General features: G+C 45.0%; 1 long non-coding RNA gene across 1 annotated transcript; it reads left to right on the top strand.

Annotated features, from left to right (window-relative positions):
* Positions 1-146: 146 nt before the first annotated feature.
* On the top strand, positions 147-21,130 carry LOC106568868 (CMRF35-like molecule 1). The gene is made up of 6 exons (XR_006758755.1): positions 147-874; positions 1,017-1,339; positions 2,460-2,784; positions 4,098-4,172; positions 20,135-20,187; positions 20,368-21,130. It is a non-coding gene; the product is annotated as a CMRF35-like molecule 1 (long non-coding RNA).
* Positions 21,131-25,236: the final 4,106 nt, after the last annotated feature.

Genomic DNA, 25,236 nt, shown 5'->3' with positions numbered 1-25,236 from the left:
TAAAGAAAGACAAAACATGAATGTTTAACATGGAAAATATAAGAACTGCGACACTATCACAAAGAGCAATTTAATTGCACTTTTTGACCACAGGATGGTGCCAATCACACATATTCCTGCACAACAGCACGCCACAATCACACCTGCACAAGAGGACATACATAGACCAACAAGGGCAGATAAATATAATAAGAATAGTGTTCAAGGGACGGTCATCCATAACCAGAAAAATACTATAGGTGGATGGTGTATATTTTCAAAACAATGAATTGATGTACTTAATCTACTTCCCTAGTAGGTGTCATGACTCCTTTCATTAATCTGATGAATGTTATTTATCTATATATTGCATCGTATATGTTACAAATTCCAATTTGTTGTGGCTAACGTTAGCAAGGTGGCTGTGGCTCACGTTAGTTAGGGTAGGGGTTAAGGTTAGGGTTAAGTTTGAAGTTAGTGTTTGGAGATAGGGTTAGGCATTAAGGTTAGGGTTAGGGGAAGTGTTAGTTAACATGCTAAGTAGTTGAAAGGTTGCGACACTGAACACAAATATAAACGCAACATGCAGCGAAATGGAGAAAGGGAGATGGAGAAAAAGGGAAGTAAATAGTTTGCTTGAATGTTCGAGTGCAAAGAGTGAGAGGGAATTAGGGGAGGCCAGAGAGGGGGAAAGTACATTCAGTTTGGAGTAGTAGAGAGAGCACAGGATCAAGACTTCGACATAAAGCATTATATCAGGAACTACATCTCGAGACAGCTGGACCAACCAGACGGTACTGAGTCCAACACTCTGACTGAGAGCTGAGAGCCGAGAGCCTCAGAACCCACAAGATGAGGAATCTACTGATATTAATCATCCTGTCCTTCATGACAGGTAATACACTTGTTATAACACTCTATAGCAATGTAATAACACCCAGTAAGTATTCTTTAAAATACTTCTACTCTAGAGTCTGGAATACCAGTGTGTATGGATAATATGATGATGCCACCACTGTTTTCTAATGTCATCTCAGGTTGTGTGAGCTGCCTTGAAGTGGAAGGATGCTCAGGAGGAACTGTCATCTTCACCTGTAAATACCCAGACAACTATCAAAACAACGATAAATATTTCTGCAAGGAATCAACTCAAAGTTGTGAGGAGAAAATAAAAAGTGGGATGAAGAACACCTGGGAGAACAAGGATAGATTCTCTCTGTGTGACACTAATAGGGAACTCTTTACAGTGATAATCAGAAAACTGGAGAAAAAAAAGATGAAGGGAACTACAAATGTGAAGTGGCCACATCAGATCCATCAAGTGGCCATGTTACTATCGTGGAGCTGAAAGTAAAGGAAGGTGAAAGACTTTTATTTTAATTTAGCAAAAGATGAATAGAACTTAAAGGGCAATTCCGCTACTTTTCAACCTCATAGTCATTATCTTCAGCACCATACCAGTGTCTACATATGTGAAAACGCCACATTTCTATGATCTGTGGTTAGAAAGATAAGAAGAAAGGTCTTTAAAAAAATGCTTCTCTGTGACAACACAGGGTAGGATCAAAACTTTTATTTAAACGGAGTGGCTGTGGATCCAACTTTTCCCAGGCCTTTTTTTCCTGAATTAAAGATTTCGAAGCTTCTGCGTGTGCAGATCACGTTCTCCGCATGTTTATGCTCTACTTAACATCTATCTATATATTATATTCTCTGCTCTACTCGTAAAGAACAGGTTACTCTGGCAAATGGTGTTAGAATAAAGTCAGATCAAAGCTGAATCCGTGTCTGCAAGATTACGTAATGATAGCATTCTACATAACAGAACTGCATATAATAGTTACTGTAAGACAAAAACACCACAGCATTTTTCTCCTACATATGGCCAAAACTCAACAGCGCAAAACACGCAAAACACACAGGTAGGCTATGCTACAGTTTGTTAACACCATCTGCTCTAAAATATGCGCACTCTACATCATTCAAAACAACACTGTAGGGTACTTCAAACAACACTGCATAACTCAAGAAGATCTAAACGCGTGCAAAGTAGAGGTAAAAAGACTCATGCACAGAACTTGAGCCGCACATTTGCAGAAGCTTCGAGACCTTTAGTCCAGGAAAAAAAGGTCACAGAGAAGTTGGATCTGCAGCCCCAGACTTTTTAAGACCTGCAACGAGTTTCTAGCCAGAGGGAGGCTATTTTCTTGCTCCCCACGTCACTGTTAATCTCACAGAAAATACCTGTTTATAAAATGTTACAACTTTTGATGACGTCATCGGGATGATGTCAACTTTTTAAAAAGTTCCTTTTTCACATATGTAGACACTGGTATTGTGCTGGAGATAATGAAAATGAAGTTGAAAGTAGTGGAATTGCCCTTTAATCCAGTTAAATTTGGCTAGTCATGGTGGTCATCAAGTGAGGGTGAAAGGAGAGACTGAGGTAATAAAGGCTGAGGTTGTTTTTCCCTTGACAGATGACTGCTTTAAGAAATCAGTCAAAGAGACAGCCTATCTGGGGAGAAACGCTACCATCACCTGCAAGTATCCAGAGGACCATGAGAATCGCACCAAGTATTTCTGCAAACAAGACGATCGCTTCATCTGCAAAGACAATATCACTTTAGAATCTGAAAAAATATCAAACAAACATGGTCGATTATTTGTGTCTGATAACAGAAGGGAGAGTCTTCACTGTGACTTTCACCAACCTGACTGTGGAGGATACAGGGGTATACTGGTGTGGTGGGAAAACTCATGTCTACACCACCCTGATCACTGAAGTAGAACTCGCAGTTAACGGTGAGTGTAAGCATTGTTATTCATATCATCTACTCCAAGCACAGTTTTTTCCCCCAATTTATTTTGTTTTTAGACAAAAGAGAAATAGTAAAACCATCCAGCTTATGTAGCAAGGCCTACTAGTATCTTGTTCACAGAGAATGCAAGGAATCAAGGAAAGACAAATTGTGAAAGAGCACTTCCTTTTGTCACTTCCTGTGTTGTGTTTCTATGTGGTGAGCTAGCTGTGAAATCTGGGCATGCTTGGGTATGCTTAGTCATGAGATAGTGGTCTGTGAAGGATTTGGGGATTTTGACAGTCCACTTTACAATTAGCTTGTAATCTTTGCTCTATGATGCCAACGACTTACTATCAAAGCACACTCTTCCAGCTACTTAGCCTATTGGTCATTTCAACTAATGAACTGTCTTACAATAGTACACTCTTAGAAAAAAGGGTTGCAAAAGGGTTCTTTGGCTGTCCCCATAGGATAACCCTTTTTTGGTTCTAGGTAGAAAAAAATGTGCTATGTAGAACCAATAAAGGTTCTTCGGTTGTCCCCATAGGAGAACCCTTTGAAGAACTCTTTTTGGTTCCAGGTAGAACCCTTTCTGGGTGCTGGTAGAACTCTTTTGGGTTCCATGTAGAACCCTCTATGGAAACGGTTCTATGTGGAACCCAGAAGGGTTCTACCTGGAACCAAAAATAGTTCTTCAAAGGGTTCTCCTATGGGGACAACCGAAGAACCTTTATTGGTTCCACATAGCACATTTTTTTCTAAGAGTGAAGGGAACTGTGGGCCTATTACTCCACTGTGTATAGTTTGTTCTCATAGGAGACATTGTGAACAAATAATGTTCACTGTCAAGTTAGTGCGCACTACAAATATGAAAAAGAAATGAAGTACTATTTGCATATGAAGATGTTATGTATTGCACCTATAATATTCCTCTATTGTATGTGGGCCCACTGTTAGGTTACTCAGGCAAACAGCAAGTTTAGCTAAAAAAACAACATCTAATTTAATTGTGAATTTGACTGTATATGTGAATATGCATATGTCTATATGAATAGTGTATACAATGGATTTGTGTTTTTTGGTGTTGTCTCTTGATAATATATGACTCTCTTATCTTATTTTTAATTAAATGTACTATTATCTTAGGTGGTTCTTGTCTATAACTGTTCTGTAGTCTGTCATTTATTTTTCTATGTTTTGTGTGGACCCCAGGAAGAGTAGAGGAATGGGGATCCTTATAAACTAAATATTTGTGAGGCTGTAATTGTGGCAAGCAGTTAAATCATTTCCCCTTTTTGTGTCTCTAACGATTAGCGCCACCCAAGACCACCACGGTGACAACCATGTCTCCTGCATCTTCATCCAGGTCACCACCATCACCACTAAATAGTAAATCAAACCTTGATATGTACATTTTTTGTTTGTTTGTTTTTTGTATATTTTTTTAGGGGATAGATCAGATGTAATATTGCAGCTAGATTGTGGTGTCTATCGATGTAATTGTCTGCATAATTTCCAATCCCCCATATATATATTTGTACAGTGCATTCGGAAAGTAATCAGACCCCTTGACTTTTCCCACATTTTGTTACATTACAGCCTTACTCTAAAATTGATTCAATCGTTTTTTCATTTATCAATCTACACCCCATGATGACAAAGCAAAAACAGGTTTTTAATATTTTTGCAAATGTATTAAAAGTAAATATCACATTTACATACACTACCATTCAAAAGGTTTAGAACACCTACTCATTCAGTTTTTCTTTATTTTACTATTTTCTACACTGTAGAATAATAGTGAAGACATCAAAAGAGTGAAATAGCACATATGGAATCATGCAGTAACCAAAAAAGTGTTAAACAAATCTAAATATATTTTATATTTGAGATTCTTCAAATAGCCACCCTTTGCCTTAATGACAGCTTTGCACACTCTTAGCATTCTCTCAACCAGCTTCATGATCTAGTCACCTGGAATGCATTTCATTTAACAGGTGTGCCTTCTTAAAAGTTCATTTTTGGAATTTCTTTCCTTCTTAATGCGTTTGAGTCAATCAGTTGTGTTGTGACAAGATAGGGGGGTATACAGAAGATAGCCCTATTTGGTAAAATACCAAGTCCATATTATGGCAAGAACAGCTCAAATAAGCAAAGATAAACAACAGCCCATCATTACTTTAAGACATGAAGGTCAGTCAATACAGAAAATTTCAAGAACTTTGAACGTTTCTTCAAGTGCAGTCGCAAAAACCATAAAGCGCTATGATGAAACTGGCTCTCATGAAGACCACCACAGGAATGGAAGACTCAGAGTTACCTCTGCTGCAGAGGATAAGTTCATTACCAGCCTCAGAAATTGCAGCTCAAATAAATGCTTCAATGAGTTCAAGCAACAGACACATCTCAACATCCACTGTTCAGAGGAGACTGTGTGAATCAGATCTTCATGGTCGAATTGCTGCAAAGAAACCACTACTAAAGACACGAATAAGAAGAAGAGACTTGCTTGGGCCAAGACACAAGAGCAATGGACATTAGACCAGTGGAAATGTGTCCTTTGGTCTGGAGTGTCACACCCTAATCTGTTACACCTGTCTTTGTGCTTGTCTCCACCACTCACCAGGTCTCCCATCTCCCCTCATTATCCCCTGTATACTTACAGTTGAAGTCGGAAGTTTACATACACCTTAGCCAAATACATTTAAACTCAGTTTTTCACAATTCCTGATTTTTAATCATAGTGGAAATTCCCTGTCTTAGGTCAGTTAGGATCACCACTTAATTTTAAGAATGTGAAATGTCAGAATAATAGTAGAGAGAATGATTTATTTCAGCTTTTATTTCTTTCATCACATTCCCAGTGGGTCAGAATTGTTCATGCACTCAATTAGTATTTGGTAGCATTGCGTTTAAATTGTTTAACTTGGGTCAAACGTTTCGGGTAGCCTTCCACAGGCTTCCCACAATAAGTTGGGTGAATTTTGGCTCATTCCTCCTGACAGAGCTGGTGTAACTGAGTCAGGTTTGTAGGCCTCCTTGCTGGCACATGCTTTTTCAGTTCTGCCCTCAAATCTTCTATGGGATTGAGGTCAGGGCTTTGTGATGGCCACTCCAATAGCTTGACTTTGTTGTCCTTAAGCCATTTTGCCACAACTTTGGAAGTATGCTTGGGGTCAATGTCTATTTGGAAGACCCATTTGCGACCAAGCTTTAACTTCCTGACTGATGTCTGGAGATGTTGCTTCAATATATCCACATAATTTTCCTACCTCATGATGCCATCTATTTTGTGAAGTGCACCAGTCCCTCCTGCAGCAAAGCACCCCCACAACATGCTGCTGCCACCCCCGTGCTTCACGGTTGGGATGGTGTTCTTTGGCTTGCAAGCCTCCCCCTTTTTCCTCCAAACATAACGATGGGCATTATGGCCAAACAGTTATATTTTTGTTGCATCAGACCAGAGGACATTTCACCAAAAAGTACGGTCTTTGTCCCCATGTGCAGTTGCAAACCGTAGTATGGCTTTTTCAGGTTAACCTTTTTGGGTTATGTCGATATAGGACTTGTTTTACTGTGGATATAGATACCTTTGTACCGGTTTCCTCCAGCATCTTCACAAGGTCCTTTGCTGTTGTTCTGGGATTGATTTGCACTTTTCGCACCAAAGTATGTTCATTTCTAGGAGACAGAAAGCGTCTCCTTCCTGAGCAGTATGACAGCTGCGAGGTCCCATGGTGTTTATACTTGCGAACTATTGTTTGTACAGATGAACATGGTACCTTCAGGCATTTGGAAATTGCTCCCAAGGATGAACCAGACTTGTGGAGGTCTACAAATTACAGTTCTTGGCTGATTTATTTTGATTTTCCCATGATGTCAAGCAAGAGGCACTGAGTTTGAAGATAGGCTTTGAAATACGTCCACAGGTACACCTCCAATTGACTCAAATGATGTCAATTAGCCTATCAGAAGTGTCTATAGCCATGACGTTTTCTGGAATTTCACAAGCTGTTTAAAGGCACAGTAAACTTAGTGTATGTAAACTTCTGACCCACTGGAGTTGTGATACAGTGAATTATAGGTGAAATAATCTGTTACGGTGTCGTAAGGATTGGACCAAGGTGCAGCGGGAACGTGTATACTCATCTTCTTTATTTATTGAAAAGAAGGAAAAACAAAAAGATACACGTATACAAAACAATGAACGACACTAAACAGTCCTGTCAGGTGCACAGACACAAAACAGGAGAAAACTACCCATAAATCCCATAGAGAAAACTCCCCTCTTAAATAATACCTTCAATTAGAAGCAACTAGGAGCAGCTGCTTCCAATTGAAGGTCAACCCCATTAACTAAACATAGAAATAGAAAGACTAGAACTAACATAGAAATAAACTAACAAGAACATAGCCCAACAAACCCCGAAACACTCTAAACAAACACCCCTCTTACATAGGAACATAGCCCAACAAACCCCGAACCACATAAAACAAACACCCCCTGCCACGTCCTGACCAAACTGCAATAACAAATAACCCCTTATACTGGTCAGGACGTGACATAATCTGTCTGTAAACAATTGTTGGAACAATTACTTGTGTCATGCACAAAGTAGATGTCCTAACTGACTTGCCAAATCTATAGTTTGTTAACAAGACATTTGGGGATTGGTTGAAAAACGAGTTTTAATGACTCCAACCTAAGTGTATGTAAACTTCCGACTTCAACTGTATACCTGTGTTCTCTGTTTGTCTGTGCCCAGTTCGTTTTGTTCGTCAAGCCTACCAGCGTTTTTTCCCCTTGCACCTGTCTTTTCCTATAGTTCCTGTTTTCTAGTTTTCCTGGTTTTGACCATTCCGCCTGCCCTGACCCTGAGCCTGCCTGCCGTCCTGTACCTTCCCCCAGCACACTGGATTACTGACCTCTGCCTGCCCTGACCCTGAGACTGCCTACTGTTCTGTACCTTTTGGACTCTGATCTGGATTACTGACCTCTGCCTGCCCTTGACCTGTCGTTTTGCCTGCCCCCCTGTTCTAGTGATAAACATTTGTTTCTTCAACACTGTCTGCATCTGGGTCTTCCCTAAAATGTGACATGGACTCCAAATTGGGGGGGGGGGGGGGGAATATCTGGCTGCCTGTTGGCTCCACTCCTGGGCCTTATATGGACTTCCTGCCCCAACGAGGAAAGGCTGTCGTTCGTTAAGCCAGGGAGTGCTTGAGGATAAAGGAGGAAGCAGCCTGCACAAAGGGGCAGAGTAGGAGAGAACCAAGAGCGGTACGAAGAGTGAGAGAAGCAAGAACAATATCTGTGTGATTAGCCGTTGTGACCTGGATTGTCGGACTACCCCCCTTGTGTACCGGACTAGATTGGCTGAGGACCCGAGTGTGAGGATTACTCCTGGAAAACGGAACAGACAAAGAGAATGGCTTGTGGACTGTGAGGTGATTGGTAAATTCCCCCTTCTTTCCTCGTGTACCAAAATCCCTAATAAACTTCCCATTTGCATTCTGATTGTGTTACTGGTGCCTGATTTGTTATTGAACTTGGTGATGTGGAAACCCCACAACCTTGAACCTGCTACATATGGTGGAGAATGCGGGCAAACAAAACCAAGCTCAATAACTAAACAAACACAGAGCACAATGGAAGCATTGGTGAGGCAGCTGCTGGAGGCGAACATAGCACAGCAGGCTATGCATCAGGAGTTGCTGGAGGAACAGCGTCAGCAGACCGCTCGTATGCGAGCTGAACTCAGCCAGCTGACAGCCACCTAGGCCAGCATAATGGCAGGCACAACAATCTCTCATCCCAAACCTAGTAGGTTTATATTGAAGCTGACAGAGGCTGACGACGTCGAGGCTAACCTACAAGCCTTCGAAAAGACGGCGGCTAGGGAGAAATGGCCCCATGAGCAATGGGCGAGCCTGCTAGTAACCCTTCCTGTCAGGCGCGGCACAGAAGACATATCAGGATCTGACGGTTGACCAGGCGACACATTACGAGGTGCTGAAAAAGGAAATCCTGCACCGGCATGGTTACACCCTGATCCGTGCTTCTACACCTGCATTGCTTGCTGTTTTGGGTTTTAGGCTGGGTTTCTGTACAGCACTTTGTGATATCAGCTGATGTAAGAAGGGCTATATAAATAAATTTGATTTGACTAGCAGGGCACAAAGATTCCATGATTGGGCGTATGATCTTACAGCATCCCCCGATCACAAATGCATGATCTAATTAGGCTGGCCAACTGCTGAACCCCTGATGCTCATGACCATCGAGAAAGTGGTCATAGATACATATATACGCTCTCTCCCATTCACAGCTAAAAAGTTAGCCAGCAAAGCTAACCCGCAGAGTGCAGATCAGCTGGTGGAACTGGTTGAAGGACAACAGGTGGCTTTGGAGGTCCTGTGCAGCGGACAACCACGGAAGGCTGAACCGTCCACTCGCCCGAAGAAGCGGAAAAGGAAGGAGGACCACACTGGGACCCCAACCAAGGATGAGGGGACACCAACAGCCAATTCCCCGAGATTACGCCCCTTCCTGAACCTGGACAGCAGGAAGTGCTATGGGTGTGGTGAGCTGGGACACATCGCCTGGAACTGTCCAGCCCACATTGTCCCAATGCCTTCATCAGTCAATGAGGTAGTCACCGGGCATCCCTGCGGCTTACTGAGGGCATGCTGGGCTGAGGAGAGTGGTTCTTCCCCTGTCTCCCCGGTAGGAGCCAACGGAAAGGACACCACAGCACTTTTGGACTCCGGGAGTATGGTGACCCTGATCCGACGACCTGACTTCGCCCAGTCCCCGAACCTGACTGACACCGTGGCCATCACGTGCATACATGGTGAGACCAAGGACCTACCACACTCCTCCACCTACAGACCACAAAGGGACAACACATGGGACCAGTGGGAGTTGTCCCAAACCTGCCTGTGCCAGTCCTTATCGGATGGGATTTCCAGATGTTCCACCAACTGTGGACCAGTATGTCCGAAGATGTGGGGAACCGAGGGAACCAGAAGGGAGGAGGAAGTCGGAAAGGTCGGAGGGACACCAGAAGGAAGGATGCCCAGCTGTGTGGATTCCAGGAAGTGGACCCCCAGGCATCAACCTATTCCCTCTCGGAGGGGGACTCTGAAGCCAGACTGGAGGGAGAGGTGGCGAGTATGAAAGACATGTTCCCAATGGACCATGAGGTGGCACCAGAGCCCGCCTCTCTAGCGGGCCGGTTCAGCACGGCCCAACTGGAGGATCCCACCTTGGCCAGCCCTCTCCAGCAGGTGACCATAATGGACGGAAAGCCCGTGGAGGGGGTAAGTCGAATAACCTACCCTAATTTCTCTATGAAAAAGAAGTTGCTGTATCAGGTCGTGAAGAAGAATGACGAATGTCTGGAGTTGTTGTTGGTGCCCCGTCCCTTTATACCTTCTGTTGGCGTGCTCCCACCTTCTTGGGGCTCACCTAGGGGTGGAAAAGATCTTAGACAGAATAAAGGCACGATTTTACTGGTCAGGGGTGAAGAAAGCAGTGGAAGAATACTGCCAGCAGGTAGCTCCAAAACCCATTTATTCACTCCCTTAATTCCCCTACCCATTATTTCAGTTCATTTCAGCAGGATCCCAATGGATCTGGTGGGACCTCTACCCAAGAGCAACCGAGGGCACCAATACATACTGGTGATTTTGGATTATGCCACCAGGTACCCGGAAGCCATTCCCCTGCACACCATGGCCACCAAGGGAATTGCACGTGAGTTGGTTATGCTGTTCTCCTGAGTAGGCATTCCCGATGAGATATTGACCGACCATGGCACCCCGTTCATGTCACGAATCATGAAGGATCTATGCAAGCTAATGAGAATAACCCAGTTGCGCATCTCAGACCGATGAATTGGTGGAAAGATGTAATCAAACCCTGAAGCAGATGTTAAAGAAGGTGATGGAGGCTGACGGAAATAATTGGGACCAGCTGCTACCCTACCTGATGTTCTCGATCTGAGAAGTGCCCCAAGCTTCAACAGGATTCTCTCCCTCCGAACTCCTGTACGGGAGACGACCCCGAGGACTGCTGGACGTGGCGAAAGAAGCCTGGGAACAGCAACCGTCGCCCCACCGAACCTTGGTGGAACACGTGGGAGACATGAAAAATAGGATGGCAACCCTGTGGCCCCTGGTACGTGAACACATGCTGGAGGCCCAGGAGGCCCAAGTGAGGGTGTACAACAGAGGGGCACAACGAAGGGACTTTCAGCCCGGAGACAAAGTGTTGGTTTTGGTCCCCACCTCAGAATGTTACTTTTTGGCCCGATGGAACGGGCCATACGGAGTCATTGAGAAGGTGGGTGAAGTTAACTATAAGGTCAGACAGCCGGGACGTAGGCATCTGATCCAGATTTACCATGTGAATCTGCTAAAGAACTGGAATGCACGTGATGTACTCTACTCTATTTGCCCGAAGAAGGCTACCATAGAGGCCGAGCCGGCGGAGGTGCCAATGGGGGAGCAGCTGAGCCAAGCCCGGAAGCAGTAGCTGAGGGAGTTGGTCGGCCGAAACCAGGATGTGTTCTCCAGTGAACCAGGACACACCGTACTGGTACAGCACTGCGTCATCACCAAACCCGGGAAAAAGGTGAAGTTGAGACCCTACAGCATACCAGAAGCAAGGAGAGAGGCTGTCAGGCCCAAGGTAAAAACGATGTTGGAAGCTGATATAATCGAAGAGTTGATTAGTGAGGGGTGCAGCCCCATAGTTTTGGTGCCGAAACCAGACGGCACCATCCAATTCTGTAATGATTTTAGGAAGGTAAATTCAATCTCAAAGTTCGACGCCTACCCCATGCCCCGAATTAATGAATTAATTGAATGGCTAGGGACTGCCTGATTTATCAGCACGCTCGACCTGACGAAGGGTTATTGGCAGGTGCCCTTAGCTCCTGAGGCACGGGAGAAAACTGCTTTTGCCACCCCGGATGGTCTGTTCCATTACAAGAAGCTGCACTTTGGACTGCACGGGGCCCCGGGCCACCTTTCAGAGGTTGATGGACTAGGTTTTCCGACCCCATCGGAAGTACGCAGTGGCATACATCAATGATATTGTGATCCATGGAAGTGAGTTGGAGACACATCTAAACCAGGTGAGCGTGGTAGTGTAGGCCTTATGGAAGGCGGGGCTCACAGCAAACCCAAAGAAATGTTGGCTTGGGTGAGTACCTGAGGTACACGATCGGGAGGGGATGTGTCAAACCCCAAGTGAAGAAAGTGGAGGCGATTCGGAACTGGCCCCGCCCCCTCACCAAGAAGCAGGTATGCACATTTGTGGGGTTGACTAGTTACTACCGGAGACTTATTCCCCACTTTGCCTCCCTAGCCAGCCCCCTGACAGATCTGACCAGGAGCGTCTGTCCGCCCAGGTGAAGTGGACCAAGGAGACAAAGAAAGCCTTCCAGGACCTAAAGGGAGCACTGTGTTCTACACCCGTGCTGGTGACACCGGACTTCTCCAAACCAGTGGTGGTTAAGATCGATGCGTCCGAAACAGGGGTGGGTGTTGTCCTATCACAGCTCCAAGAAGGTGAGGAACACCCAGTCATGTACATTAGCCGGAAGCTGTTGCCGCAGCAACAAAGATATCCCACGGTGGAGAAAGAATGTCTAGTGATCAAGTGGACACTAGAAACGCTGAAGTATTACTTATTGGGATGGCGCTTCACCCTCATAATGGACCATGCATCACTGGTTTGGATGTCACGGAATAAGGACAGTAATGCCCGGGTCACCCACTGGTTCCTATCCCTACAGCCCTTTGCTTTCTCTATCGTCCACAGATCAGGTGCCGCCCATGGAAATGCTTATGCCCTCTCCAGGAGGTATGCTCTAGGGAGCTGGATCTCCCCTCCCTCCCAGTCGGAGCTGAGGGGGGCGGTGTGTAGGAGATGGCAGGGAGAGGTGAGTGGAGTGGTCATTGTGAGGAGATATCTGGCAGCCTGTTGGCTCCACCTCCGGGCCTTATATGGACATACTGCCCCAACGAGGAAAGGCTGTGGCTCGTTAAGCCAGGGAGCGCGAGTGAGAGAAGCGAGAACAATATCTGTGTGATTACCCGTTGTGACCTGGACTGTCGGACTACCCCCCTTGTGTACCGGACTGGATTGGCTGAGGACCCGAGTGTGAGGATTACTCCTGGAAAACGGAACGGACAAAGAGAACGGCTTGTGGACTGTGAGGTTATTGGTGAATTCCCCCATGTACCAAAATCCCTAATAAACTTGCCATTTGCATTCTGATTGTGCTACTGGTGCCTGTTTTGTTATTGAACTTGGTGACATGGAAACCCCACACCCTTGAGCCTGCTACAATATGTTATTGCGGGTGTCGCAAAATGCTTGTGCTTCTAGCTCCGACAGTGCAGTAATATCTAACAAATTACACAACATATACACACAAATCTAAGTAGGAATGAATTAAGACTATATACATATGGACGAACGATGTCAGAGCGGAACGGACTAAGATACAGTAGAATAGTATAGAAAACAGTATATACATATGAGATGAGTAATGCCAGATATGTAAGCATTATTAAAGTGACTAGTGTTCCATTCCTTAAAGTGGCCAGAGATTTCTAGTCTATGCCTATGCCTATGCCTCTAATGTGCTAGTGATGGTTGTTTAACAGTCTGATGGCCTTGAGATAGAAGCTGTTTTTCAGTCTCTCGGTCCCAGCTTTGATGTACCTGTACTGACCTCGCCTTCTGGATGATAGCGGGGTGAACAGGCAGTGGCTCAGATAGTTGATGTCCTTGATGATCTTTTTGGCCTTCCTGTGACATCGGGTGCTGTAGGTGTCCTGGAGGGTGGGTTGTTTGCCCCAGATAATGCGTTGGGCAGACCGCACCACCTTCTGGAGAGCCTTGCGGTTGCGGGCGGTGCAGTTGCCGTACCAGGCTGTGATACAGCCCAACAGGATGCTTTCAATTGTGCATCTGTAAAAGTTTGTTAGGGGACAAGCCAAATTTCTTTAGCGTCCTGAGGTTGAAGAGGCTCTGTTACACCTTCTTCACCACAGTCTGTGTGGGTGGTCCATTTCAGTTTGTCAGTGATGTGTACGTCATGTAACTTGAAGCTTTCCACCTTCGCCATTGCGGTCCTGTCGATGTGGATAGGGGGTGCACCCTCTGCTGTTTCCTGAAGTCCACAATCATCTCCTTTATTTTGTTGACGTTGAGTGAGAGGTTGTTTTCCAGGCACCACAATCCCAGAGCCCTCACCTCCTCACTGTAGGCTGTCTCGTCATCGTTGGTAATCAAGCCTACTACTGTTGTCGTCTGCAAACTTGATTGAGTTGGAGGCGTGCTTGGCCACGCAGTCATGGGTGAGCAGGGTGTACAGGAGGGGGCTGAGCACCTACCCTTGTGGGGCCCCAGTGTTGAGGATCAGCGGAGTGGAGGGGATCTTTCCTACCTTCACCACCTGGGGGCGGCCCGTCAGGAAGTCCAGGACCCAGTTGTACAGGGCAGGGTTCAGACCCAGGACCTCATGCTTAATAATGAGCTTCGAGGGTACTATGGTGTTGAATGCTGTGCTATAGTCAATAAACAGCATTGTTACATAAATATTCCTATTGTCCAGATGGGATAGGGCAGTGTGCAGAGTGATGGCGATTGCGTCGTTTGTGGATCTATTGGGGCGGTAAGCAAATTGAAGTGGGTCTAGGGTGGCAGGTAAGGTAGAGGTGATATGACCCTTGACTAGTCTAACAAAGAATATCTAGTTAACAGAAGAAAAGAAAGAGAAAATCAGGACAGAAGAAAAAGGATATCAAAGTGAAACAGTTCTCTAAAGACACAGGAGACAATAATACAAGAAACAACACTTCTGTAGCTTGTCAACTATGTGTCTGTCTATCCCTGTTCTCTCCTCTCTGCACAGGCCATACAAACGCTTCACACCGCGTGGCCGCTGCCACTCCAACCTGGTGGTCCCAGCGCGCACGACCCACGTGGAGTTCCAGGTCTCCGGCAGCCTCTGGAACTGCCGGTCTGCAGCCAACAAGGCTGAGTTCATCTCAGCCTATGCTACCCTCCAGTCCCTAGACTTCCTGGCGCTGACGGAAACATGGATTACCACAGATAACACTGCTACTCCTACTGCTCTCTCTTCGTCTGCCCACGTGTTCTCGCATACCCCTAGAGCATCGAGCCAGCGGGGTGGTGGCACTGGAATCCTCATCTCTCCCAAGTGGACATTCTCTCTTTCTCCCCTGACCCATCTGTCTATCTCCTCATTTGAATTCCATGCTGTCACAGTTACCAGCCCTTTCAAGCTTAACATCCTTATCATTTATCGCCCTCCAGGTTCCCTTGGAGAGTTCATCAATGAGCTTGACGCCTTGATAAGTTCCTTTCCTGAGGATGGCTCACCTCTCACAGTTCTGGGTGACTTTAACCTCCCCACGTCTACCTTTGACTCATTCCTCTCTGCCTCCTTCTTTCCACTCCTCTCCTCTTTTGACCTCACCCTCTCACCTTCCCCCCCTACTCACAAGGCAGGCAATACGCTTGACCTCATCTTTACTAGATGCTGTTCTTCCACTAATCTCATTGCAACTCCCCTCCAAATCTCCGACCACTACCTTGTATCCTTTTCCCTCTTGCTCTCATCCAACACTTCTCACTCTGCCCCTACTCGGATGGTATTGCGCCGTCCCAACCTTCGCTCTCTCTCTCCCGCTACTCTCTCCTCTTCCATCCTATCATCTCTTCCCTCTGCTCAAACCTTCTCCAACCTATCTCCTGATTCTGCCTCCTCAACCCTCCTCTCCTCCCTTTCTGCATCCTTTGATTTTCTCTGTCCCCTATCCTCCAGGCCGGCTCGGTCCTCCCCTCCTGCTCCGTGGCTCGACGACTCACTACGAGCTCACAGAACAGGGCTCCGGGCAGCCGAGCGGAAATGGAGGAAAACTCGCCTCCCTGCGGACCTGGCATCCTTTCACTCACTCCTCTCTACATTCTCCTGTTCTGTCTCTGCTGCTAAAGCCACTTTCTACCACTCTAAATTCCAAGCATCTGCCTCTAACCCTAGGAAGCTCTTTGCTACCTTCTCCTCCCTCCTGAATCCTCCTCCCCCTCCCCACCCCCTCCTCCCTCTCTGCGGATGACTTCGTCAACCATTTTGAAAAGAAGGTTGACGATATCCGATCCTCGTTTGCTAAGTCAAACGACACCGCTGGTCCTGCTCACACTGCCCTACCCTGTGCTTTGACCTCTTTCTCCCCTCTCTCTCCAGATGAAATCTCGCGTCTTGTGACGGCCGGCCGCCCAACAACCTGCCCACTTGACCCTATCCCCTCCTCTCTTCTCCAGACCATTTCCGGAGACCTTCTCCCCTTCCTCACCTCGCTCATCAACTCATCCTTGACCGCTGGCTACGTCCCTTCCGTCTTCAAGAGAGCGAGTGTTGCACCCCTTCTGAAAAAACCTACACTCGATCCCTCCGATGTCAACAACTACAGACCAGTATCCCTTCTTTCTTTTCTCTCCAAAACTCTTGAACGTGCTGTCCTTGGCCAGCTCTCCTGCTATCTCTCTCAGAATGACCTTCTTGATCCTAATCAGTCAGGTTTCAAGACTGGGCATTCAACTGAGACTGCTCTTCTCTGTGTCACGGAGGCTCTCCGCACTGCTAAAGCTAACTCTCTCTCCTCTGCTCTCATACTTCTAGAGCTATCTGCCTCCTTTGATACTGTGAACCATCAGATCCTCCTCTCCACCCTCTCCGAGTTGGGCATCTCCGGCGCGGCCCACGCTTGGATTGCGTCCTACCTGACAGGTCGCTCCTACCAGGTGGCGTGGCGAGAATCTGTCTCCGCACCATGCGCTCTCACCACTGGTGTCCCCCAGGGCTCTGTTCTAGGCCCTCTCCTATTCTCGCTATACACCAAGTCACTTGGCTCTGTCATATCCTCACATGGTCTCTCCTATCATTGCTATGCAGACGACACACAATTAATCTTCTCCTTTCCCCCTTCTGATAACCAGGCGGCGAATCGCATCTCTGCATGTCTGTCAGACATATCAGTGTGGATGACAGATCACCAGCTCAAGCTGAACCTCGGCAAGACGGAGCTGCTCTTCCTCCCGGGGAAGGACTGCCCGTTCCATGATCTCGCCATCACGGTTGACAACTCCCTTGTGTCCTCCTCCCAGAGTGCTAAGAACCTTGGCGTGATCCTGGACAACACCCTGTTGTTCTCCACTAACATCAAGGCGGTGACCCGATCCTGTAGGTTCATGCTCTACAACATTTGCAGAGTACGACCCTGCCTCACACAGGAAGCGGCGCAGGTCCTAATCCAGGCACTTGTCATCTCCCGTCTGGATTACTGCAACTCGCTGTTGGCTGGGCTCCCTGCCTGTGCCATTAAACCCCTACAACTCATCCAGAACGCCGCAGCCCGTCTGGTGTTCAACCTTCCCAAGTTCTCTCACGTCACCCCGCTCCTCCGCTCTCTCCACTGGCTTCCAGTTGAAGCTCGCATCCGCTACAAGACCATGGTGATTGCCTACGGAGCTGTGAAGGGAACGGCACCTCCATACCTTCAGGCTCTGATCAGGCCCTACACCCAAACAAGGGCACTGCGTTCATCCACCACTGGCCTGCTGGCCCCCCTACCTCTGAGGAAGCACAGTTCCCGCTCAGCCCAGTCAAAACTGTTCGCTGCTCTGGCACCCCAATGGTGGAACAAGCTCCCTTACGACGCCAGGACAGCGGAGTCAATCACCACCTTCCGGAGACACCTGAAACCCCACCTCTTTAAGGAATACCTAGGATAGGATAAAGTAATCCTTCTAACCCCCCCCCTTAAAATATTTAGATGCACTATTGTAAAGTGGTTGTTCCACTGGATATCATAAGGTGAATGCACCATTTTGTAAGTCGCTCTGGATAAGAGCGTCTGCTAAATGACTTAAATGTAAATGTAAATGTAGTCTCTCAAAGCACTTCATGATGACAGAGGTGAGTGCTACGGGGCGATGGTCATTAAGTTCAGTTACCTTTGTTCCTGTACCCAAGAAGGCAATGATTGCCATCTTGAAGCATGTGGGGACAGCAGACTGGAATAGGGAGAGAATTTGAATATGCCCGTAAACACACCAGCCAGCTGGTCTGCGCATGCTCTGAGGACGCGGCTAGGGATGCCGTCTGGGCCGGCAGCCTTGCAAGGGTTAACACGTTTAAATGTTTTACTCACGTCGGCCACGGAGAAGGAGAGCCCACAGTCCTTGAATGTCCTTGTAAATAGATGTGCAGCAATGCTCCCTATCCAACCTGACAGAGCTTGAGGATCTGTAGAGAAAAATTAGAGAAACTCCCTAGATACAGTTGTGCCAAGCTTGTAGCGTCATACCCAAGAAGACTCAAGGCAGTAATCACTGCCAAAGGTGCTTCAACAAATTATTGAGTAAAGGGTCTGAATACTTATGTCAACGTGATATTTCAGTTTTTTATGTTTAATACATTTGCAAAAAATTCTAAAATCCTGTTTTTGCTTTGCTATTATGGGGTATTTTGTGTAGTTTGATGAGGGGGTAAAACTATTTAATCAATTTTAGAATAAGGCTGTGACATAACAAAATGTGGAAAAGGTCAAGGGGTCTGAATAGTTTCCGAATGCGCTGTATAACTGTTTGGTTTGGTTCTGTCCTCTATAGTGCTGTCCGGTTATAACATGATGTTGTGTCCCATCACGGTACTCTAGATAGTCACCACCACACACACACACAGCTGTTTCCTTTGAAGATGTTTATATGATTTTGCAGTGGTGTAAAGTACTTAAGTAAAAATACTTTAAAGTACTACTTAAGTAGTTTTTTGGGGTATCTGTACTTTACTTTACGATATATATTTTTGACAACTTTGACCTTTTCTTCACTTCATTCCTAAAGAAAATAATGTACTTTTTACTCCATACATTTTCCCTGACAACCAAAAGTACACATTCCATTTTGAGTGGCTAGCAGGACAGGACATTTGTCAAATTCATGCACTTATCAAGAGAACATCCCTGGTCATCACTATTGCCTCTAACCTGGCAGACTTACTAAACACAAATGCTTTTTTTGTAAATTATGTTGGAGTGTTGGAGTGTGCCCCTTGCTATCTGTAAAAAAATAATTAACCGAGAAAATGGTCTGGTTTGCTTAATATAAGCACTTTGAAATGCTTTTACTTTCCATTTTATATTTTAGCAATTACATTTACTTTTGATACTTAAGTATATTTAAAACCAAATACTTTTAGACTTTTACTCAAGTAGTATTTTACTGGGTGACTTTCACTTTTACTTGAGTAATTTCCTGTTAACGTTTCTTTACTTTTACTTAAGTATGACAATTGGGTACTTTTTCCACCACTGTGATTTTGGTGATCCGAATGAGTTGGAATCTTATTGTTGTGGTTATTTCAATACATGCACAACACTCAGACATTCGTGTTCCTGTCGACAACAAAAAGTCCTCAGAAACATGTGTCTTCTCCCTTTTGACAACAATAACACTCTGACCTGACCTGAGTGGGCGGGTGCAGTAGCCAGATGCGCACTCTGATTGGTTGGGCATGGCAGGGCTTTGATGGGTGAGGCATAACTTAGGTAGGCTGAGCAGCCGAACAAACAGGACTGAAGGGAAACTGAAGGGACTGTGAGGGGAAGTTAGGTAGAGAGGAGAGGAGAGGAGAGGAGCAGGACAGCCTTTTTTACACTAACTTTTCCCATTATGTAGGATACATCCAACGTATGCACCACACAAAACGCACTGCAATTTCCTCTGCAAAGCAATGACGCTGTCGGTCTGATTGAGGCTTAAGTTACACTGGAAGGACTGTATGTAAGCAGAAAAGAAGAGCTAATTGCTTGTGGTCTATGTAAGCAGAAAAGAAGAGCTAATTGCTTGTGGTCTACTCTCTCTGTGTGTGCGTGTTTATGTGTGGGTGTGTGTGTCTTCAAGGTACCGCTGTGGTCACCATTGTATCTGTTGGTGTTTGCTGTCTTCCTGGTCATTGTCTACAGTTGTAAACGCAACAAACAGAAAGGTTGTTTTTTTTTAAACACACACACACACACACACTCCAGTGGAAGCTGCTGAGGGGAGGACGGCTCATAATAATGGCCAGAATAGTCCGAATATTCAATAGAATTGATCAAACACATGGTTTTGATATGTTTGATACCATTCCATTCACTCCACACACAAAGACACACACAGAGCAGACCACATCCAATCAGCTCCTCTGGTCTGCTTCCAGTGTAACTCTCCCTATGTGTGATGTGTGCTTTGTGTACCACAGGAGCTGCCTCCTCAACACACAGGCTGAGCACAGATGCAGGGAATAATGGAAAGGTCAGTGTGTGTGTGTGTGTGTGTGTGTGTGTGTGTGTGTGTGTGTGTGTGTGTGTGTGTGTGTGGTTTACGTAAGTGTGTGTCAAACAATTTGTTCCTCCCACTCCCTCTGTCTTCGTCCTCCCTCTCTTCTCCCTCCTCCTCTTCATCCTAGTCTCTCCTCCTCTTCCTCCTCTCCAGGGTGGTCATGGTATTGGTGACTCTGAAGGTATAAAAGAGCGCTCCCTTCAGCCAGACTCAGTTCCGGCGACCACCATCTACGCCTCTGACTCTCTTCACTACGCCAGTGTCAACTTCCAGAAGAACCCCGTCTGCCCCACCGAAGCCACCGCCGCCATCGCTAAAGAGGACACTCCTTTTGCTGACTACGCCACTGTGAACTTTGGTCAAAGCCCCGCCTAATCTATGGTCAATCATCCAAACAGGGCTTCGGAGGCTGTACTTCACAGTCAACAAACCCTGAGACACATGAGTCACTGGCGACCAATCACAACGGATATAGGCCTACACACACTGGCAACCAATCACAAGGGGCGTGTTTTAAACTCTGTGCCACTCGATGTCTTTCAAATAAGAGGACATTTTGTAAATAATTACAAAATAATTACAAAATTACAAAATGTCCTCTTATTTGAAAGACATCGAGTGGTAGAAAAGGTAGAAAAGGACACTATCCCCTCAAGGGTTACAACGTGCGTTTACACTTCTCTAAGTAGCTTTCCTTCACTGGAGACAGGACATGAGACATTCTGTGCATCAGAGGGGTAAAGACTAGGGCACTATGCAAAGGCAGTCATGTAGGGAAGCCCTACAGCTGCATCATCTGCTTCATGTCCTTACAGTCAGATGTGTTGCTGACTTCTCTTCCATGTCTTTTCACCCCTTTATGTTTGGGACACTTAATTTGCATTTTAAGTTTTTATCAGTAAACTCAGTAACTGTCTCATCTGGCTCCCGAGTTGCGCAGTGGTCTAAGACACTAGATCTCAGTGCAAGAGGCGTCACTGCAGTACCTGGTTTGAATCCAGGCTGCATCAATTCCGGCTGTGATTGGGAGTCCCATAGGGCGGCGCGCAATTGGCCCAGTGTCAACCGGGTTTGGCCGGGGTAGGCCGTTATTGTAAATAAGAATTTGTTCTAAACTGATTTGCCTAGTTAAATAAAGGTTACATTTAAAACATATACAGTGGGGGAAAAAGTATTTGATCCCCTGCTGGTTTTGTACGTTTGCCCACTGACAAAGAAAGGATCAGTCTATAATTTTAATGGTAGGTTTATTTGAACAGTGAGAGACAGAATAACAACAAAAATATCCAGAAAACCGCATGTCAAAAATGTTATAAATTGATTTGCATTTTAATGAGGAAAATAAGTATTTGACCCCCTCTCAATCAGAAAGATTTCTGTCTCCAAGGTGTCTTTTATACAGGTAGCGAGCTGAGATTAGGAGCACACTCTTAACCTGTCTGGGCTAGGGGGCAGTATTTTCACGGCCGGATGAAAAACGTACCCGATTTAAACTGGTTACTACTCTTGCCCAAAAATGAGAATATGCATATTATTAGTAGATTTGGATAGAGAATACTCTGAAGTTTCTAAAACTGTTTGAATGTTGTCTGTGAGTATAACAGAACTCATATGGCAGGCAAAAACCTGAGAAAAATCCAAGCAGGAAGTGGCCTGTCTGAGAATTTGTAGTTCTTCTTTTGATTCTCTATCGAAACTACAGTATCTGTGGGGTTACGTAGCACTTTCTAAGGCTTCCATTGGCTCTCTAAAGCCTTCAGAAAGCGGATTGAGGCGTCTCCTGTCTCTGGGCAGAGTATAGTAGCTCAATTTCTCAGTGGTCTGCCTGGTGACAAAGAGATTGGATATGCTCGTTCACGAGACCACGCTGTTTTTTCTTTTCCTCTTTGAATGAATACACTATTGTCCTGTTGGAATATTATCTCTATTTTACGAGAAAAAGACCATAAAAATTGATTTTAAACAGCGTTTGACATGCTTCTAAGTACGGTAATGGAACATTTTGATTTTTTTTGTCTCGAAATGCGCTCGCGCGTTACCCTTTGGATAGTAACCTGAACGCACGAACAAAACGGAGGTATTTGGACATAACTATGGATTATTTGGAACAAAAACAAAATGTATTGTGGAAGTAGCAGTCCTGGGAGTGCATTCTGATGAAGATCAGCAAAGGTAATACAATTTTTCTAATACTAATTCTGAGTTTAGTGTTGCTCGAACTTGGCGGGTGTCTGAATAGCTCACCGTGATGGCTGAGCTATGTACTCAGAATATTGCAAAATGTGCTTTCGCCGAAAAGCTATTTTAAAATCTGACATAGCGATTGCATAAAGGAGTTCTGTATCTATAATTCTTAAAATAATTGTTATGTATTTTGTCAACATTTATGATGAGTAATTTAGTAAATTCACCGGAAGTTTTCATTTTCTGAACATTTTCTGAACATCACACGCCAATGTAAAAAGCTGTTTTTTGATATAAATATGAACTTGATTGAACAAAACATGCATGTATTGTATAACATAATGTCCTAGGAGTGTCATCTGATGAAGATCATCAAAGGTTAGTGCTTCATTTAGCTGTGTTTTGGGGTTTTGTGACATATATGCTTGCTTGGAAAATGGCTGTGTGATTATTTTTGGCTATGTACTCTCCTAACATAATCTAATGTTTTGCTTTCGCTGTAAAGCCGTTTTGAAATCGGACAATGTGGTTAGATTAACGAGAGTCTTATCTTTAAAATTGTGTAAAATAGTCGTATGTTTGAAAAATTGAAATTATTGCATTTTTGAGGTTTTTGTATTTCGCGCCACGCTGTTCCACTGGCTGTTGAATAGAATGGGACGGTCACATCCCACCTAGCCCATAGAGGTTAAAGGGAGTGCTCCTAACCGCAGCTTGTTACCTGTAAAAAAGACACCTGTCCAAAGAAACAATCAATCAATCAGATTCCAAACTCTCCACCATGGCCAAGACCAAAGAGCTCTCCAAGGATGTCAGGGACAAGATTGTAGACCTACACAAGGCTGGAATGGGCTACAAGACCATCGCCAAGCAGCTTGGTGAGAAGGTGACAACATTTGGTGCAATTATACGCAAATGGAAGAAACATAAAAGAACTGTCAATATCCCTCGGCCTGGGGCTCCATGCAAGATCTCACCTCGTGGAGTTGCAATGATCATGAGAACGGTGAGGAATCAGCCCAGAACTACACGGGAGGATCTTGTCAATTATCTCAAGGCAGATGGGACCATTGTCACCAAGAAAACAATTGGTAACACACTACGTCGTGAAGGACTGAAATCCTGTAGCGCCCACAAGGTCCCCCTGCTCAAGAATACATATACAGGCCCGTCTGAAGTTTGCCAATGAACATCTGAATGACTCAGAGGACAACTGGTGAAAGTGTTGTGGTCAGATGAGACCAAAATGTAACTCTTTGACATCAACTCAACTCGCCGTGTTTGGAGGAGGAGGAATGCTGCCTATGACCCCAAGAACACCATCTCCACCGTCAAACATGGAGGTGGAAACATTATGCCTTGGGGGTGTTTTTCTGCTAAGGGGACAGGACAACTTCACCGCATCAAAGGGACGATGGACGGGGCCATGTACCGTCAAATCTTGGGTGAGAACCTCCTTCCCTCAGCTAGGGCATTGAAAATGGGCCGTGGATGGGTATTCCAGCATGACAATGACCCAAAACACACAGCCAAGGCAACAAAGGAGTGGCTCAAGAAGAAGCACATTAAGGTCCTGGAGTGGCCTAGCCAGTCTCCAGACCTTAATCCCATAGAAAATCTGTGGAGGGAGCTGAAGGTTTGAGTTGCCAAATGTCAGCCTCGAAACCTTAATGTCTTGGAGAAGATCTGCAAAGAGGAGTGGGACAAAATCCCTCCTGAGATGTGTGCAAACCTGGTGGCCAACTACAAGAAACATCTGACCTCTGTGATTGCCAACAAGGGTTTTGCCACCAAGTACTAAGTCATGTTTTGCAGAGGGGTCAATTACTTATTTCCCTCATTAAAATGCAAATCATTTTATAAAAAATTTTACATCTGTTTTTCTGGATTTTTTTGTTGTTATTCTGTCTCTCACTGTTCAAATAAACCTACTATTAAATTTATAGACTGATCATTTCTTTGTAAGTGGGCAAAGGTACAAAATCAGCAGGGGATCAAATACTTTTTTCCCCCACTGTATATAAAAAATGTGTGTCCTCCTTTTTCATTCTTGTTGACCCAATTAGTCAGACACAGGCAGACTGGACTCTACACATCTCACTTGTGCTCTAGTTCTGTTTGTATCCATAGAGTCATGCTGTTTGAAAACATCCACTTCTGGAACAGAGAAAGATACATAATGTATATGGACTTAGCATTCATACTCCTGTCCTGCCAAATGCCTATCTGGTAACAATATCTGACTAATATCTGGTAACAACCACAAGAACATACACACACACACACACACACACACACACACACACACACACACACACACACACAACAAACTGTAGCCACTGTGGTGGTTTGATAGAGGAAGTCACAGACACTATCTTCCTTGTTGTGTTCATCTGAGTCAGACACAGATAGACTGAACTCTACACATCTCCTCTCTTCTCTAATGTTGTTTGTACTCATAGAGTCCGGATGTTTGAAAACATCCACCTCTGTAACAGAGAAAGATATATATATGGACATAGCATTCATAGTCCTTTGCTGTCGTATGTCTAATATCTGGTAACAATGACAAGAACATCCAGAAACAAACTATTCTGTACTGTTAGTAGCCTAAGAGGAGCTATGGTTACTTAATAAATATGCACATTTCTCATCATTCAAATTAGAGACATTTGTTAGAAAATGTTCCACTTTTAGACACCAACTGGATGTCAAAATGTACTTTCTATAACCTACAGTATCTAGATTATCTCAAAACTAACTAAAAACAAGTTACAAGAGGAAAACATTTCAGGGTCATTTATAACTGTAATTGGAATATGTATATGTCTGTTTGTC

The sequence above is a fragment of the Salmo salar genome, chromosome ssa14 (assembly GCF_905237065.1).
Source record: "Salmo salar chromosome ssa14, Ssal_v3.1, whole genome shotgun sequence".
In the NCBI taxonomy this organism is placed as follows: domain Eukaryota; kingdom Metazoa; phylum Chordata; class Actinopteri; order Salmoniformes; family Salmonidae; genus Salmo; species Salmo salar.
Note: the sequence above shows the minus strand (reverse complement) of the source record. Positions and strands in the feature narration are given on the sequence as shown.